Here is a 19,521-nt window from a genome sequence, read left to right as displayed (position 1 = left end):
TTTTTATTTGTTTGTCTTGTTTCTCCTGTGCAGAATTAAAATTTTACTTGAAATTGTGATTGTTTCAAAATTACTGCAGATCACATTTTCAGTTTGTTCCAAAGTCAATAATATTGCTTTGGAAAGTAGGTTCGAGGGAACAATAACGTGTGGCTATGTAGGAACACTGAAATGTATTAATAAAAGAGGATCTCTTTTTTTTCAACAATAACATATTTAACCTTTCTCCCCAAGTGTGAACGAGCTGGTGTATCTATTGTTCAGATATTCGAGTCAATCCCAGCCCACGCACTAAACAGCTAAATGATACCAAGGAGGATTACAAAAGAGAGAGAGAGAGAGTGCGCTTAGTCCGTGCTGTGTGCTCCAGCCAGTGCAGACAGGAGACTCAAATACGCAGAGGGGCGTAAGAGTTATTTTGCATTGTTTCTTTATTGATAGTTGATAGATTTTCTGTGTTTGCTTTAATAAATAGTCATTTGTGCTCTTCACCATGTGCCTCCTCCATTTTTTTATCCAATTTTTTGAATCCTGCATATATTTCATTACAACCTGTATCATAAGAGCATTCAAGTAATGCTTGAACACTGGCTGTTCGGATCTTGTTGTGTTCTGAACATTCACTTTGGAAAGTTTTAGTTTTCTGCTCCACCTGACCTGAAGAAAGAAGGGTGGAATTAGCCTACATTTATGTTGCACTTTCATAACCTCAGAACATTATTGAATGTAAAATCTCTTAAGGACTGCATTAAAGTGTCAGCCTTGATTTTCTGTTTAAATCTCTGGAGTGAGTTGAACTGCAATCTGTATTTATAAATTCATTCCTCTAAGCATGCTGATTCACTCTGGGGATACAAGTCCCTGGTACCTTCTCCATATGATCATTCCTCGTGTGTGAGCCTAGACTGTGAATCCAAAAGGGCCTATTGCCATCTTGTTTTAATCAAAGAAGCAGCAGGATCAGGTTTGTTACAGGATAATGATCAAATTGGTTGATGATTATTTTGTTCGAGCCCCAATATCACAAATCATCAAAGCAATTATCCCCAAAAGAGCGGTATCATAATGGCGTGAGTTATGTGTCCTATCAGACACCGCGAGCTAGTCTCGGATATCTTTGGGAAAGCAAAGCTTATCTCAGTGATCTCGCAGGTGTTTTCTTGATCTACTGGTCCCTTTGAATTAGCCCAAGCTTTCTTCAAAAACATCTACCTGTTTTCCTAAACAGGGTTCGAAATGTGGTTCTGCTAATTTAGCTGACAACTCCATTTCAGCTCACAGTCTGATTAACCCTTACATTACACACGCTACATCTTAAATGTTCAAGATAAATTTGCTCACACTCATGAAGATAATTTATTGGAGGTTACTATTGCCTTTAAAGTAAAGATTTGAGTTGGTGCAAATATTTACTAATAAATAGTTGTAAACTTTGAAACGTGTTGCAATTATGAAATTCCATTGACCAAGGCTTGAGATATAATGCAACAAAGACTTCACATCGATCCTTCCAATCTTAGGTGGGCCTGGGAGAGCTGCCATTGTATCCAGCATTATTCAGAACTTCTATAATCAATAGCTCCACACCCGCTGAACGCACACACAGCTGAGCAAAGCCTAATGATTTTGTAGCCTCCTGTGTGGACTTTCCACTGCTGCCCTGTCTTCGTCAGCTGATGTGTTCAATTATGTCAAGAGCTGAAAACCCAACCGCCTTGCCAAACTCCCCATAAATGTGAATAATTATTAGGCTGGTACTGGTGGAGCCTCAGAAGCGATTCAACTCCTCTGAGAAGGAATCACTGTCATTGGTTAGCTGCATTTCCAGAGGAATAGGTCAGAGCCCTGTGGAAGATGCAGAAAAATAAAATGCCATGGTATAAGTATGTGCAGATAATGACCTTCAAATATTCATTATTTTACTTGTTGTTGACATCAAGTCTGCATGGCTGTTAAATATAATGTCGTTGTCCAATATTGAATTCTATCTTCGGGTAGCTATGAGACTGACCTGTCGCTAGCGGACATGTAGTCGCGGTTCCTTGTTATTTCAAGGACACTCTGCATATGTAAGTATGGAGATGTATGGAGCAACCACTGCAATTTTGAGTCATCTTGATATTCTGTCCTCTCTTCCACTGGAAGAGACTGAAGCTTGTGACCAAGAGCACTGGGTGATGGATGTAGAATGTTTATTAGGTGACTGAGGGAAAGCGTGACGTTGCATAAATCTGAGGTTGAATGTTAGTGGTGGCTGGGCAGGTGGGGTAGAGAGAGTGGGTGATATTAGCAGGTCGATATTTCAGTCCCCAAAGGACTAAAGTTAATGAAATATTTGAGTAGACACAAGAAGGGAGGTCGAGGGGATTAGTGATATGTATTTTGGGATGTTGAAGAACGTGTAATCTAATTTTCTTTCATGATCTGATGCGGTAATTTAACTTGCCATTGACATTGAATTAGAATAAGGGATCTACATTCCTGATTGTCTAATCTGTGGTTTCTTCCTCCTGTTATCAGGAAGACAATATCCCTGCTACCCCTAAACAGCCATTGGCATAATAATTTGTAAGACTCTGACAGCTTTGGATCCATCACATTCCATTTTCATCATGCCTCTCCGGGCATCCCTTAAATTCAGCAAACGCCTTGTTTATAATCTCCCTTTAATTAAGTGCGACTGAAATTGAATCATCTTTGTTATCATCATGACTGCTCAATATTGGTCAGCAAACACAGAAATAATGTTTATGGCATGGCTGGGTTAAAAATGAACTGAAAAAAGCATAGTAAATGTTTGCAAATGTGTACAAAATGAACTGCAATGTGCCCCACCTCTGTGCATTAACTCTCAATGTATTGGTAGTTATTTCCACTAAGGTACAGTGAGCACAATGTCTTCAATGGTCTCTCATAATTTAAATGCTCTCTAGGCATATGATCATTGTATTTTAAAAGAGATGCCTTTTTTTCTAAATCCATTCCAAAAAAGATGATTCAAATATATTTCTCATCGAACTGAAGAAATGCCTTGGGGATAGTTCTGTTAATCGCATTAGGTACTGAATAAAGCTCGGCTATATTAGCCTTAAGCTCTATTGTGCATGGAAATTGAATCAATTGCAGTCGTGTGGATTATCCATGAATTGCTACTTTAAAAATACTTGAACAAAATACAGTGCTGGTGGAACTCAGCAAGTCAGGTAGTACCTGTGGAGGAATTGGACAGGTTACATTTCAGGTCAGGACCCTCCTTCAAATAAACACATTTTGTTTGACATTTACAATGCTTTTTTTTTCAGTTCCCTTTTAACCCAGCCATTCTATAAACATTGTTGCCGACCAACTATGTTGAGCGGCAATGATGATTAAAAAAAAGATGATTCCATTTTACTTACACTAATTAAAGGGAGATTATAAATAAGGCATTTGCTGAATATCTTTGAGATATTTTCCACTCCAGTTCTGGTCAAGAGTGTTTTATTGTCATATGTCCCGGATGGGACAATGAAATTCTTACTTGCTGCAGCACAACAGAATATATGAATATGTAAACATTGTATATAATGTGGGGAAAAAGAAAAAGTTCAATAAATAACAAATATAGTGCAAATAATAAATAATAATATAGTCTTTTGCAGTTCAGAGCTCATAGCTTATTCGTTGTGTTTAATAGCCTGATGGCTGTGGGGAAGAAGCTGTTCCTGAACCTGGACGTTACAGTCTTCAGGCTCCTGAACCTTCTTCCTGATGGCAGTGGTGAGATGATAAGTGTGTGGCCAGGATGATGTGGGTCCTTGATGATGTTGGCTGCCTTTTTGAGGCAGCGACTACGATAGATCCCTTTGACGGAGGTCAAAGCCGGTGATGGACTGGGCAGTGGTTACAACTTTTTGTAGTCTTTTTCGCTCCTGGACATTCAAGTTGCCGAACCAGGCTACGATACAACCAGTCAGAATGCTCTCTACCGTGCACCTGTAAAAGTTTAGGAGAATCCTCTTCGACATGCTGAATCTCCGTAATCTTCTCAAGAAGTAGAGTCGTTGATGTGTCTTCTTTACAATTGCATCGGTGTGCTGGGTCCAGGAAAGATCTTCTGATATATGCACGCCCAGGAATTTGAAGTTATTGACCCTCTCCACCATTGATATAAACAGGATTGTGGGTCCTCATCCTTCCCCTACTAAAGTCCACAATTAGTTCCTTGGTCTTACTGATGTTGAGAGCCAGGTTGTTGTGCTGGCACCATTTGGTCAGTCGGTCAATCTCATTTCTATACTCTGACTCGTCCCCATGTGTGATTCGTCCAACAACATATCTTCCCCCTCCTCCCCCCTCTCCCGACCAGCTCTGGACAGTCCTCGCCTCTGGTGGTGCTTTCTTCAGTTGCTGCCTGTATGCAGGAAGAAGCAGCACCACTGAATGGTCAGATTTTCCGAAGTGAGGGCGAGCGATAGGCATCTTTGATGATTGTGTAGCGGTGGTTGAGGGTGTCTGATCCTCTGGTGCTGCAGGAGACATGTTAGTGGAAGTTATGGAGCGATTTCCTAAGGTTGGCTTTGTTGAAGTCCCCGGCTACGGTGGTAAATGCCTCGGGGTAAGACGTCTGGTGCTTGTTGACCACGGCATGCAGCATCTCCAGTGCCAGACTGATGTCTGCCTGGGGTGGGATGTAGACTGCGATCAGGATGATGGAGGAGAATTCCCTCGGTAGGTAGAAGGGACGGCACTTCACCGCCAGATGTTCGAGGTGTGGAGAGCAGGAGTTGGATAGGACTGCCATGTCTGAGCACCACGCAGAGTTGACCATGAGGCAGACGCCCCCTCCTCTCCCTTTCCCAGATGCCAGTGTACGGTCCATACGGTGGATGGAGAACCCTTCAGGCTGGACCGCTGAGTCTGGGGAGCTGGGGGTGAGCCATGTCTCTGTGAAACAGAACACAGAGCATTCCCTCAGCTCCCTTTGGTCAAGCAGCCTTGACCTTAAGTCCTCCACTTTGTTTTCTAGTGACTGTACATTGGCCAGTAGGATGGTAGGGAGAGGGGGCCGAAGTTCCCTATGCTTCAGTCTTACTTGTAATCCTGCCCGATGACCACGTTTCCGTACTCCATGAAGCCGTCCATCGTGTTTAAAGGTACAGTACTTGCGAGTCTCCATGAGGTCGGGGATTCCCCTGAGATCGGGGATTCCCTTACAGTCGGCACCTCCAACTCCCTTACTGCTGGGAGATCCTGCACGACACAGTCATGCAGTGGGGAAACAGGCCCTTTGGCCCAACTTACGCATGCCGGCCAACCTGTCCCAGCTACACTAGTCCCACCTGCCCGCGTTAGGTCCACATCCCTCTAAATCTGTCCTATCCATGTACCTCACTAATTGTTTCTTAAACAATGGGATTGTCTCTGCCTCAACTATGCCCCCTGGCAGCTTGTTCCATACACACACCACCCTTTGTATGAAAAAGCTACCCCTCAGATTCCTGTTAAATCTTTTCCCCTTCACCTTAAACCTATGTCCTCTGGTCCTTGATTCACCTACCCTGGGCAAAAGACTCTGTGCATCTACCTGATCTATTCCTCACATGCTTCTAATACACTTCTATAAGATCACCCCTCATCCTCCTGGGCTCCAAGGAAGCCAATCTCAGCCTACTCAACCTCTCCCTATAGCTCAGACCCTCTCGTCCTGGCAACATCCTTGTAAATCTCCTCTGTACCCTTTCCAGCTTGACAACATCTTTCTTATTTCTCGCTTCCAGTTCCCCACCCCCTCCTCTCACCTCTATCTTTAAGTCTGAGGAAGGGTTCCGACCCAAAACATCACCTGTTTCTTTTTTCCAGAGATGCTGTTGACCAGCATTATGTATCTATCTTCTGAGTTAAATGGTTTCAGGCAGGGGGACAATTGGTCATTGCAATTGGCCTCTGTGTTGAGTACAATGGTGTTTAATACTTGAAGAAGTAGATGGTTATGTATGAAACCTTCCTAAAAGTGTAAGCATGTGAACACTGAGCAAGAATTAGGTGTGTTTTTTGCCCGTGAAATCCCAAGCAATCTGTCAGCCTCTGACGGGCCTCATGATCACTTGGTGACCAGACAGCAAGACATTGGGAGTCCAGACTCTTTTTTAAAAAAAGACGAGAGAAGAGAAATGCCTCCAAAACAAAAAAATATGCATTTTCATTGAATGATGGCCTACATTGTCATTTTATGATGTAATTACCATTCAACTATAATAATACAGATGTTGTTATACAGTACTTGCCTTGTTTTATGGCTAGATCTATAGCTATTGATATGTCATTTCAAAAATATTCATCTGGTTGTCTTTGGTAATCATGTAACGACACTGTACCTATGTTATTTAAAATAACATAATAAATTACCTGTTGATCGTTCAACTCTTCCTGTTTATCCATGCATCCAGTGTTACTTTCTTAGATCAGTGTAGAGTTAAATTAAACATAACAATAAAGTATTATTCATTTACTTTAAAGAAGTAACAGCTTTGTGGCTGATAACCTTTTAGTTTTGTTTAGAGATACAGCATGGAAACAGGCCTTTTGGCCCACCAAGTCCGTGTTGACCAACGATCCCAGCACACTAACACCATGCTACGCACACAATGGGACAATTTACCATTTTTACCAAGTCAATTAGGGTTCCTTGTGTGGCAGGAAACTGGAGCAACTGGAGAAAATCCCACGCAAGTCACAGGAAGAACATACAAACTCCAGCACCCATAGTCAGGTTTGAACCCAGATCTCTGACGTTGTAAGGCAGGAACTCTACCACTGCGTCATCATGCCGCCCCAAAGTTAATAAAGATCTTTATGAGTTAATAAAGATTGTTCTCAACTCTGGAACAGAGAGCCATGTAAAAATACATTTGTTACTTAGAAATATATATTCAACTTAATCATCTTGCAATGACCATCAGACTGAATTCTGACATTTCAGCAATGTTTTGTTGAAAGCCTATTATACATGACAAAGTATTGCATTCTGCATAATTGCGTTTCAGAATAAGGTGCAGAAATTTGCTGCTGAGCGAATCTTTGTCATGATAATTGCACTTAACATGCAGAGCTGTCTGCTTTGCAGGTGTGATGTGGAAAGAACACAAGATTATACTGATACGGTATAGTAGCAATTTTCATCAGTGCTCCATTGGACTGGGTTTGGAGGTTCGACTTTTAATATTGGAGTTTCAGAGCACAATGAATATAGAATTTTATCACAAAAAAAAACTTCAGAAAAAGATGGCAAGCGCACTCAAAACAATGACCATAATTTAAAAAAAAAAGCAATTTGGTATGTTATTTTGATCAAATAACATGTTTAACTGAATTTAACTTAACTCCGTATGTTAGACTTAAAGTCCACTTTACGATGTGAGACCATATTAATGATTAATTTCTGGCTTCATCTTACGATTTAAGCAACGTACAGGCATTAAAAAAATGTAAGCAACTTACAGGCTTAAAAAATAATTAAATGTAGAGTGGGTCCAGAGGAAACATTTCTTCCAAAAGTACAGTGCCCTCCATAATGTTTGGGACAAAGACCCATCATTTATTTATTTGCCTCTGTACTCCACAATTTGAGAGTTGTAATTTAAAAAAATCACGTGGTTAAAGTGCACATTGTCAGATTTTAATAAAGGCCATTTTTATATATTTTGGTTTCACCATGTAGAAATTACAGCAGAGTTTATACATAGTCCCCCCATTTCAGGGCACCATAATGTTTGGGGCACAGCAATGTCATGTAAATGAAAGTAGTAATTTTGTTGCATATCCTTTGCATACAATGACTGCTTGAAGTCTGCGATTCAAGGGCATCACCAGTTGCTGGGTGTCTTCTCTGGTGATGCTCTGCCAGGCCTGTATAGCAGCCATCTTTAGCTTTTGCTTGTTTTGGGCGCTAGTTTTCTCTTCAGCATATAAAAGGCATGCTCAATTGGGTTCAGATCAGGTGATTGACTTGGCCACTCAAGAATTTACAATATTTTAGCTTAGCAAAACTCCTTTGTTGCTTTAGCAGTATGTTTAGGATCATTGTCTTGCTGTATGAATGAACCACCGGCCAATGAGTTTTGAGGCATTTGTTTGAACATGAGCAGATAGGATGTGTCTATACACTTCAGAATTCATTATGCTACTACCATCAGCAGTTGTATCATCAATGAAGATAAGTGAGCCAGTACCCTCAGCAGCCATACATGCCCAGGCTATAACACCCACACCACCGTGTTTCACAGATAAGGTGGTATGCTTTGGATCTTGGGCAGTTCCTTCTCTCCTTCATACTTTGCTCTTGCCATCACACTGATATAAGTTAATCTTCATCTCAAATGTCCACCAGACCTTTTTCCAGAACTGGTTGGTCTTTTATGTACTTGGCAAACTGTAACCTGGCCATTCAATTTTTGTGGCTAACCAGTGGTTTGCATCTGTATTTCTGTTCATGAGGTCTTCTGCAGACAGTGGTCATTGATAAATCTATACCTGACACCTGAAAATAAGTTTCTGTTCTGTTGGGGATTTTTCTTTATTATAGATAGAATTCCTCTGTCATCAGCTGTGGAGGTCTTCCTTGGCCTGCCAGTCCCTTTGTGATTAGTAAGCTCACCAGTGCTCTCTTTCTTCTTAATGATGTTCCAAACAGTTGATTTTGGTAAGTCTAAGGTTTGGCTGATGAGCCTAACAATTTTATTCTTGTTTCTCAGTCTCATAATGGCTTCTTTGACTTTCATTGGCACAACTTTGATCCTCATGTTGATAAACAGCAATAAAAGTTTCCAAAGGTGATGGAAAGACTGCAGGAAAGACTAGGTGCTGAGAGCTCTCTTATACCTGCATTAAGGAGGCAATTAAACACACCTGAGCAATTACAAACACCTGTGAAGCCATGTGTCCCAAACATCATGGTGCCCTGAAATGGGGGAACTATGTATAAACACAGCTGTAATTTCTACATGGTGAAACCAAAATGTATAAAATGTCCTTTAATAAAACCTGACAATGTGCACTTTAACCACATGTGATTTTTTTTCTATCACAAATCTCAAATTGTGGAGTACAGAGGCAAATAAATAAATAGAAAATAGACAATAGGTGCGGGAGTAGGCCATTCGGCCCTTCGAGCCAGCACCGCCATTCAATGTGATCATGGCTGATCATCCCCAATCAGTGCCCCGTTCCTGCTTTCTCCACATATCTCCTGGATCTGCTATTTTTAAGAGCCCCATCTAGCTCTCTCTTGAAAGCATCCAGAGAACCTGCCTCCACCGCCCTCTGAGGCAGAGAATTCCACAGACTCACCACTCTGTGTGAAAAAGTGTTTCCTCGTCTCCGTTCTAAATGGCCTACTCCTTATTCTTACACTGTGGCCCCTAGTTCTGGACTCCCCCAGCATCGGGAACATGTTTCCTGCCTCTAGCGTGTCCAAACCCTTAACAATCTTATATGTTTCAATGAGATGCCCTCTCATCCTTCTAAACTCCAGAGTATACAAGCCCAGCTGCTCCATTCTCTCAGCATATGACAGTCCCGCCATCCTGGGAATTAACCTTGTAAACCTACGCTGCACCCCCTCAATAGCAAGAATGTCCTTCCTCAAATTAGGGGACAAAAATTGCACACAATATTCCAGGTGTGGTCTCACTAGGGCTCTGTACAACTGCAGAAGGACCTCTTTGCTCCTATATTCGATTCCTCTTGTTATAAAGGCCAACATGCCATTCGCTTTCTTCACTGCCTCCTGTACCTGCATGCTTACTTTCATAGACTGATGTACAAGGACCCCCAGATCCCGTTGTGCTTCCCTTTTTCCCAACTTGACGCCATTTAGATAGTAATCTGCCTTCCTGTTTTTGCTACCAAAGTGAATAACCTCACATTTATCCGCATTAAACTGCATCTGCCATGCATCTGCCCACTCACCCAACCTGTCCAAGTCACCCTGCATTCTCATAGCAATGATGGGTCTTTGTCCCAAACATTATGGAGGGCACTGTATGTCAAGCATTGTAAATGCATTGTTTGATAGTGGGTGGGTGATCATGTATGGCAATAACATGAAGCTTTGCATGAACAAAGTGAGGTTAGTGCACTCCCATTGACTGGTGAATCATGATTACCTCTGACATATATTGAACAAATATCATATGGCAGAAGTAAATGTTACCCGGTTCTCATGCCATTTGTGTAGCTTTATGATGCCCATGTGGCATTTTGTGATGGAGAAATACACAGGAAAATTAAGTGAACAGGAGTGGAAAATCAATGCTGAACGATCATATTCCACAGTTAAATATAGAATACATTTAATATTAATTTGCCTAATTCCCATAATCACTGTGGAATATTCATTCATATATAGTCCACAGTACATTTATTACTCCACATTCCTTTGAAACATTTCTGTTGCATAAAAAATATATAATTAATGAAGGCTGTAAAGAAATCCCCAGGCCACTATTAAGTAGGTAATTATTAACGGTTTGTGACCCAGAAATAGATTTATCCTTACAGCCATCAGATTGATGAATTGAGTACATTTCAGTCCCACCTGCAGCTGCCTTCCTCGTTCTTTTAAACATTGTTCCAGACAAATCTATATAGTATTGTTTATTTAACAATGTAAAAATGAGCAAGCTATGAGGGCTGATTACCATGGCTAAGAAGCTGCTAAGTAACAATGCTACAGATTTTTGGAAGGAAGTGAGAGCTCTTAGCAGTTGCAAAACATCTCTACCATGTACTGTAGTTGGAATCTCCGGAACAGCTAATATCGCGGAGTTATGGCGACAACATTATAGCACTTTATTCAACTGTGTCCAAGGTGACTTGTATAGGGTGGACAATATTGAGAGTAATGACTCGATGGTGATTATGTCACATGAGGTGTATCATGCCATGAACAAACTGTCCAACAACAAAGCAAGTGGCTTGGATCATATCTCTGCTGAACATCTGAAGTATGCGAATATGAGGATAGCTCCTCTCCTTGCTATTTGTTTCACTGGCTTTATGATTCATGGCTTGTTACCAGACTCAATGTTGTCTGTCCTGTTAGTGCCGGTCATTAAGGACAAAGCTGGTAAAGTAGGCAGCCTAAATAATTACAGGCCCATAGCTTTAGCCAGCATATTGTCAATAGTCTTAGAAAGAGTTCTGCTGGATATAATAAATGAGTTTGTTAACTCCACAGATAACCAGTTTGGCTTTAAAGCTAAACATGGCACTGACTTATGCATATATGCCCTAAAGGAGATTGTAAACAAATATAGAGGCAAAAACTCTTCAATCCTTATGTGCTTTATTGATGCTTCCAAAGCCTTTGACCGTGTTAATCACAGAAAGCTGTTTGGTAAAATGAGTCAAAGAGGGGTGCCTGAATACATTGTTAGAATTCTGGCCTACTGGTATGGCCACCAGACTATGCAAATAAAATGGGGCAATAGGGTCTCAGCCCCATTTGGGGTTAGCAATGGTGTTAGACAAGGGGAAATTTTGTCCCCAGTCCTTTTTAATCTATATATTGATGATCTGTCTAAACAATTGAAACCCTGTAACACTGGGTGCGTGATTGGTAATATTTTAGTGAACCATATTATGTATGCAGATGATCTTGTGGTCTTTAGTCCATCTAGCGCTGGTCTCCAGCAGCTCCTTACTATATGTTCCGTGTATGGTGTGGAACATTACATTAAATATAATGCTAGTAAGAGTGCTGTTATGGTCTGTAGAACCAAAGAGGATAAATGCCTAAAATATCCTGTTTTTAAATTGTCTGACAACAATCTTAGTGTCTGTAATAAGATAAAATATCTAGGGCATATTATTACAGAACAAATGACAGATGATGAGGATATTTATAGGCAACGACGCATGCTGTATGTACAGGCAAATATCCTCTTGCGTAAATTTGGTGCGTGTGCAGATGTGGTGAAGATGTCGCTATTTAGAGCATACTGCACACCACTCTACACTGCGCACCTGTGGTCGAACTATTTAAAGACAAGTATGCAGAGACTAAAGGTGGCATATAACGATGCCATGAGAACACTGCTAAGGCAACCTAGATGGTGTAGTGCCAGTAATATGTTTGTGGCTGCAGGAGTCAGTACTTTAGAAGCTATCCTAAGACACCACACGTATAAATTCATTTGCAGGATAAATGACTCTAAAAATGTAATTATTGTGGCCTTGACAAACATAAGGGTTAGCACTACACGCTACGAATCCCAGTTGTGGAGACACAGGTATCGTTGTCTCATTGTAGGACATTGATCATCTTTTAATCTTGATTTTTAACTTAATTATTGTGGGTTTTTGTTAAATATAAATTATGATGTTTTTATGTGATATACCATGATTTTATATATATTTATGATATTTGATATGCAATGCATTTTTAATGTAATGTTGCCCCTTGTCTGGACCTTGAGTCCGTAATAAAGTTTATTATTATTATTATTATTATTATTATTATTATTATTATTAACAACAACATACTTATTATTTGGGTTGAACCCAATTTGAAGTTTTGCATTTTAAAGAAGACAAGAATACTTGTGATCTTGATAATTCCATTAGCTGTCTTCTCTGAATTGGCAAGTGTGAAGTTGTTAACCTGAGTGGAATCTTGCCCATTGTTCCTGCCTCTATATTTGCACATTGCCTCTTTTCCATCATCTGGGAAATGGGACAAATGTGGCCTAGTTTAATTCAAGTCCATCCACCAGGGGCCAAGGTATCTACTGCAGTGGCTTTTATCCTCCCTTCTGTACAATTACATGTCTAGCAGCATCCATTGGACATTGAAGCCTTGTATTATTACCAGTTCCCTCCTGTAACCCATTTGTGTGCTGGCCCGCCCTGTGTGCCCTTGTCCATTGGGTTCCATGTGTATGCTGGTAATACTCAGCTATACTTCAATACCCACCACAAAGCAATCCAGCATTACATCAGCAGAATTGCTTTATTATAGTTTAGAGATACAGCATGAAAACAGGATCTCTGGCCCACTGAGTCCATGCTGACCATTGACACCCATTCGCACCAGTTCAATGTTATCCCACTTTCTCATCCACACCTTACACTTTACAATTTTACAGAGGTCAATTATTCTACAAACCACACTTTGTTGGGATGTTGGAGGCAACTGGAGCACCTGGAGGAGCCTATGTGATCATGGGGAGAACATGCAACTCCACACAGACAGCACCCAAAATCAGGATCAAGCCCAGGTCTCTGGGGCTGTACCACAGAGACTGTCTTCAATCTTTATATCAATTGTCTCCGGACTTTGCATCAAATCTCCATTCCACACCTAATAACCAGCCCTTTTCCTGCCAAATTTTCACTGCAGAATCAGACTATTTGTTTGCCCCCTCGATACTGTATTTGCTCATTAGGTGAGTTTTAAGCACGTCTGTTTCAACATCAGCAGACCCCACCTGACTGCATTCTTAGAGCAGCTCTCTAGCTCATCACAAGAGTCAAGTCAAGAGTGTATTATTGTCATATGTCCCAGACGGGACAATGAAATTCTTACTTGCTGCAGCACAACAGAATATGTGAATATGTAAACCTTGTATATAATGGGGAAAAAAAGAAAAAGTTCAATAAATAACAAATATGGTGAAAATATCAAATAATAATATAGTCTTTTGCAGTTCAGAGCTCATAGCTTATTCGTTGTGTTTAATAGCCTGATGGCTGTGGGGAAGAAGTAGTTCCTCAAATTCAAACAGACTGTGGTCTGTGGATGAGGAACTCGAGGATCCAATTGCAGAGGGATGCGCAGAGGCCCAGTTTCGTGGTAACCAGCTTGGAAGGGATGATGGTATTAAAAGCCGAGCTGTACTCTATAAACGACAGCCAGGAAGAAGCAGCCGGATTTTCAGAAGTGAGGGCGAGGGATAGTGCGATGGTGGTGTAGCAGTGGTCAAGGGTGTTGATCCTCAGGCGCTGCAGGAGACAAGTTAGGGAGCGATTTCTTCAGGTTGGCTTTGGTAAGTGCCTCGGGTTAAGCCGTCTGGTGCTAGTTGACCACGGCGTGCAGCTCCCCCAGTACCAGATGGACATCAGCCTGGGGTGGGACGTAGACCACGGTCAGGATGATGGAGGTGAATTCCCTCGGTAGGTAGAAGGGGCGGCACTTCACCGCCAGATGTTCGAGGTGCGGAGAGCAGGAGTTGGATAGGACTGCCACGTCTAAGCACCATGAAGAGTTGACCATGAGGCAGACGTCCCCTCCTCTCCCTTTCCCAGATGCCAGTGTACGGTCCATACGGTGGATGGAGAACCCTTCAGGCTGGACTGCTGAGTCTGGGTGAGCCATGTCTCTGTGAAACAGAACACAGAGCATTCCCTCAGCTCCCTTTGGTAAAGCAGCCTTGCCCTTAAGTCCTCCACTTTGTTTTCTAGTGACTGTACATTGGCCAGTAGGATGGTAGGGAGAGGGGGCCGAAGTCCCTTATGCTTCAGTCTTGCTTGTAATCCTGCCCGATGACCACGTTTCCGTACTCCATGAAGCCCTCCTCGGTGTTTACAGGTACAGTACTTGTGAGTCTCCACGAGGTCGGGGATTCCTCTGAGATCGGGGATTCCCCTACAGTCGGCACCTCCAGTTCCGTTGCTGCTGGGAGATCTTGCCCGACAGCCTCGATTCCGTGCTCCATGAAGGCCTCCCCGGTGTTTACAGGTACAGTACTTACTATCACTCCAATCGGGGATTCCCTTACAGTCGATATCTTCGGGATTTCGCAGTAGCACTAATGCATTTAAATGCGTTAGCAGCTCGCTACTTACATCGTTGATTTCTGCAGATTTCTTGTTACAGGTGAGCTCAGAAATACTTTATTTGCTGATTTTCTGTTGTGCCGCTGGCAAAATGTCGCTGCAGTTAGGCGCCATCTTCCCTTTCACATACACAACTCTTAAAGGGGCTGTCCTACTTGGGCGACCTAAGCTGCGAGTTTAGAAGAGTTTGCCCTGGACTCAAACTAGCAGCATGGTCGACACAAGGTCCTAGGAGGTCGTATGAGGTGGCTGGATCTCTCCTTCATGCTCGAGGGAGGTTCCCGCCTACTGCGGCCTCAGCTAGGTCGCGGAAAATATTGAAAGATTTTCCGCAAGCAAAATTTGGTCGCATGGGTCTTTTTCACCCGTAGTGCAGTGAAGTGGGGTCACTATTTACTTACAGGCACTCGAGGGCAGCCGTAGGCCATCTCCTTCGCTGACCGGCCATTTTGATTGGCTCATTGGAGTTTCACTACCTAAGTAGGTAAAATGCCCGCTAACTTTATTAAACTCCTTAAAAGTGTCTCCACTCCTTCTACCCCCCCCCCCCACTTCTCTCCCCTTCTGTCTCCTTTCTATCTCCCTTCTGTCTCCCTTCTGTCTACTTCTCTCTTCTCTCCCTTCTCTCCCCCCCCCCCCGCCCTCCCCCCGCGCTCTCTAAAAGACTTACCGTGCTCTGTGACAGCCGTTTACCTTCCTCTTCATCGCGCAGACAGTGCTCCTCCGCTGTCCCTGGCCCCTACCTTCGCTGTGTGTGTGTGTGTGTGTGTGTGTGTGTGTGTGTGTGTGTGTGTGTGTGTGTGTGTGTGTGTGTGTGTGTGTGTGTGTGTGTGTGTGTGTGTGTGCGCGCGCGCTTGGTAGATGCAGCTCGCGGTTCGGTCGATCCAGCTCACGGTTTCAACGCGGCCGGTCGATCCAGCTCGAGCCTTTCCAGGCGAGTACCCTCGAGCTTGAAGGTCGAAAGCACTCTTCTGGACTCACGGATTAGGTCGCCTAAGTGGGATAGGCCCTTAACTGGGCATGTGTTATCTCTAAACTTAACTACTCTAACCTATGCTAGTTAGCATCCAAATACTACCTACTCTATTCAACCTGGTCACTGGTATCCAACCGAGCCATGCCTCCTCCGTTTGCTCTTTAACATTGCTACCCAGTCCAGTAATATTTTCATTATAAAATTCACATCCTAGTTTTCAAGTCTCACTTAGCCCATGCTGATTTGTGTAAACTCCTTCAGCCCTATTAATCCTCACATCACCACACTCTGTTACAGGGTTCATTATTAGTTAATTTTGTGTAAGTTTGCTTTTTTCAATCATGCCTTTTGCATACCTTTGATGTAAATTCCTTCACCTTTACCGTCCCTGGCTGCAACTACCCAGGCTACAAACCCTGGAGTTCCCTCCAATCCTGCCGTCTCCCCATCTCTTTTATCCTTCTTTAAAATGTTCTTTTAAGTCTACAAATTTGAACAGAATTTTTTGGTCATATTTTACCTGTCAATTTTCCTGTGTTAAGAGTTATATATAAAGGCAATTAAATGCCAATTAAATACATGAGCCGAAAAAAAGACACAAACTGCTGGAGTAACTCAGTGAGTCAGGCAGCATCTCTGGAAAACATGGACAGACAATATTTTGCAGAAGATGTAACAACATGTCCATCCCTCAAATACATGAATCAGTTTTATTTAAAGTTGTGTTGTTGGGTTAGCTTTTCAATATCACATCGTGTAGTGCAGTGGCTTCCTTATTGTGCGCGAGACCTAGGTTTGATCCTGATTCTGGGTGCTGTCTGTACGGAGTTTGTACATTCTCCCTGTGACTGCATGGGCTTTCTCCGGGTGCTCTGGTTTCCTCCCACATTCCAAAGATGTGCAGGTTTGTAGGTTAATTGGCTTCTGTAAATTGTCCCTTGTGTATAGAATAGAACAAGTGAATGGGTGTGATGGCTAGTCAGCATGCACTCAGTGGGCCGAATGGCCTGTTTCCACATTGTATCTCTTAACTAAACTAAACAGAGAATGGCATCAAAGAAATTTGAGTATTTCTTTCTACTATATGTTACATTGAAATTCTGGCTAATCAAATATGCTTTTATTTTCACCAACTCATTATTCTACAATAGAAATGTCTGGCTTTGTCTTGGAGAAAAAAGTGTCAGTCATTTCCATGTCTTTGCATTTGAATCTCGTTCACCCTTTTCACGCCCCACACCCACCCCCCACCACCCACGCAACTGACATCTGTTCATTCTAACAGTCAGGGTTTGATCTTTTATCTTTAACATTGTAGCTCCAGTATCGTTTGCAACATATATTGTCATAATGCATGTTGCCAGGCAAACTTTGGAAGATTATTTGTGTATAAGTAAAATTTGTGAATTCAAGAGAACGTTTAAAAAAAAGTAAATGCTGGACATTTAAAAATAGATGTTGGAATTGCACTGCTGATCGATCATAGTTTGAAAGATAAGATAAGCAGTTAACAGTGCCGGCAGAGTCCATTTGTCATAGCTTCTCTTGTATGTGCTGAGCAGTCCCCAAGGTTATACTGTATCTCAGTGTACAAGCATTTTAACTTTCTGTGCTTGTTCAGGCAATTCATTGTAATTGGGTGAAATGATCCAACAATGTCTGATCCCCAATTTGAGACAGTTCTATAGTCGGGCATTGTAAGTCACTAATGCAGCTCCACGCATTTGCTTGCAAACTGGGAGGAGGAAAAATTCAAATGAAGTAATAATTACAGTTAATTTAAATAAGCATTAGGCAATTGTACAAAAGAAAGAAGCTTTTTTTTCTGTCTCCAGTTTGCATTTTTTAACCTATTTATAGGTAGTAGAGTTACCATTTCAGGTACTTTGGCAATCCAGCAAAGCAGCCCACTTGATTAACAATTCATACCCTCCATCATTGGCATACAATGGACATTGGTTGTACCATCTTAAAAATGTAATACGGCTGCTCTTCTAGACTACTACCAACTTGGAAGGCAGTAATCTATGCAGGATTCAAAATGACCAGGGCAGCAGATGCATGGAAACACCATTAACTGAAGGCTCCCCTTGCAAATGGCACACTATCTTGATTTCGAAATAAATCAATATTTCTTCATCACTAGGTCAGAATCACAGTACTCTCTAGCCAACATTGTTGTGAGAGTATCTTTACCAGAATTACAGCAGTAATTCAATTTGCATTGCCTCCTTCATCTGAAGGGTGATAAATCTTGACCAAAAAACAAAACTGCTGGATGAACTCAGCAGGTCAGGCACATCTGTAGAGGGAATGGACAGATGACATTTCAGGTCGTAACCCTTCTTCAGTCTAGAGAAGAGGGAAGAAAGCTGGTAGTAGAGAGAGATGAGGGAAGAAGTGGCAATTGATAGCTGAAGAGTTGATTTGCAGATGTGTCAGATGGTGGAGAGATGGTGGCGATAGTAACCAAGGGTGGAGATAGTAACCAAAGCTGAAGGTGAAGTGGCAGAGACTAGGAGCAATCTGATAAGACAAAAGGGTGCAGTGCAGCAATGTTTACATCTAACAAAAATGAATAAATAAAAATGAGCCAAGATTTTGCTGGTTTTGGTATGTATTTTTTCCCTTCATTTCCAACTCATTTGCAATGACTGAACTTATCATCTGCCATAAACCACCCAAATCACATGGTGGTGCTAAACACAGCTCTTCAGAATTGTTCATTTTACAAAGTGTTCTTTTTAATGTGTGTGGGTGCCTTAGTAGTTGTGGTTTGAGTAAGAGAGCTGAATGGCAATTTATTACATTGTCGTATTTAATCAAAATATTGAATTAATCATCTGTTGGTAATCGAAATAAATGAAAACAATTTCAATGAAAAAACATTTAGAAACATTTCTGAAAGTAAAATATTTTGGCGGTCTGAAGACCGACAACTGGGGTTTCCAACAGACCTTTATTCAAAAGTTCGATTTCCAGTATACAGGTTCTTTAGACACGTCTGCCCACAACAGTGGTCAGCACTGAACTAACGCGCGCAAGCAAAAACCGCGCAAAACAAGCGGCCCCTCCCGAGTCACGTGACCGCGGCTTCCGAAAGCCGGGTTCGATCTCTACGTACGCCAGCAGGCGCCGCTACAATATGTTCAAATACTTTAAAGACACATTTCTTAATATCTTTCTGGTGAAAATAAAAAATTGGAAGTTTAAGGAAGTAAGTTTATTGGCCAAGTATTCACATACAAGGAATTAGCCTTGGTGCTCCACCCACATAACAACATGACATACAGTGACAGTTAAGAATTAAAAGAGAAATAAACAAATGTACATGTCATTTTAAAAGTTGTGTTAAAACCCCGTAAATGAGGTGAATAAGTGAAGCCTTGCAACTTGAAATTAATTCAGTCTCGGGTTAAGCCATTTTGTTGGCAGGGCTAACAATAGCTTTTTATCCAACTTGTATGAAAGATCGTGTGCATTTAATTCATGTGGGATGCATAACATGCTTTGGTTTGGGGCAAAATGTGCTGAAAGAAACGCCGAACGTGGTGTTAATCCAGGCACAAAGATTATGCAGCCCACAAGTGACTGAGTAATGAGGTGGATTTAGAATTGTTTAAGTGAAATTTCCTGAGCATTCTCATATTGTGCATTCTATATATAATACTGATAAAATTGTGAACTCCAAATTATATGCAAGATTTATTGTCACATTCTGTTCTAAT

General features: G+C 41.7%; 1 protein-coding gene across 13 annotated transcripts in view; it reads left to right on the top strand.

Moving 5' to 3' along the window:
- Nucleotides 1-19,521, top strand: part of apbb2 (amyloid beta precursor protein binding family B member 2) — a 300,906-nt gene that overhangs the window by 260,615 nt on the left and 20,770 nt on the right. The window lies entirely within an intron of this gene.

The sequence above is a fragment of the Amblyraja radiata genome, chromosome 1 (assembly GCF_010909765.2).
Source record: "Amblyraja radiata isolate CabotCenter1 chromosome 1, sAmbRad1.1.pri, whole genome shotgun sequence".
NCBI lineage: Eukaryota > Metazoa > Chordata > Chondrichthyes > Rajiformes > Rajidae > Amblyraja > Amblyraja radiata.
This window is presented reverse-complemented; position numbering and strand designations above follow the sequence as displayed.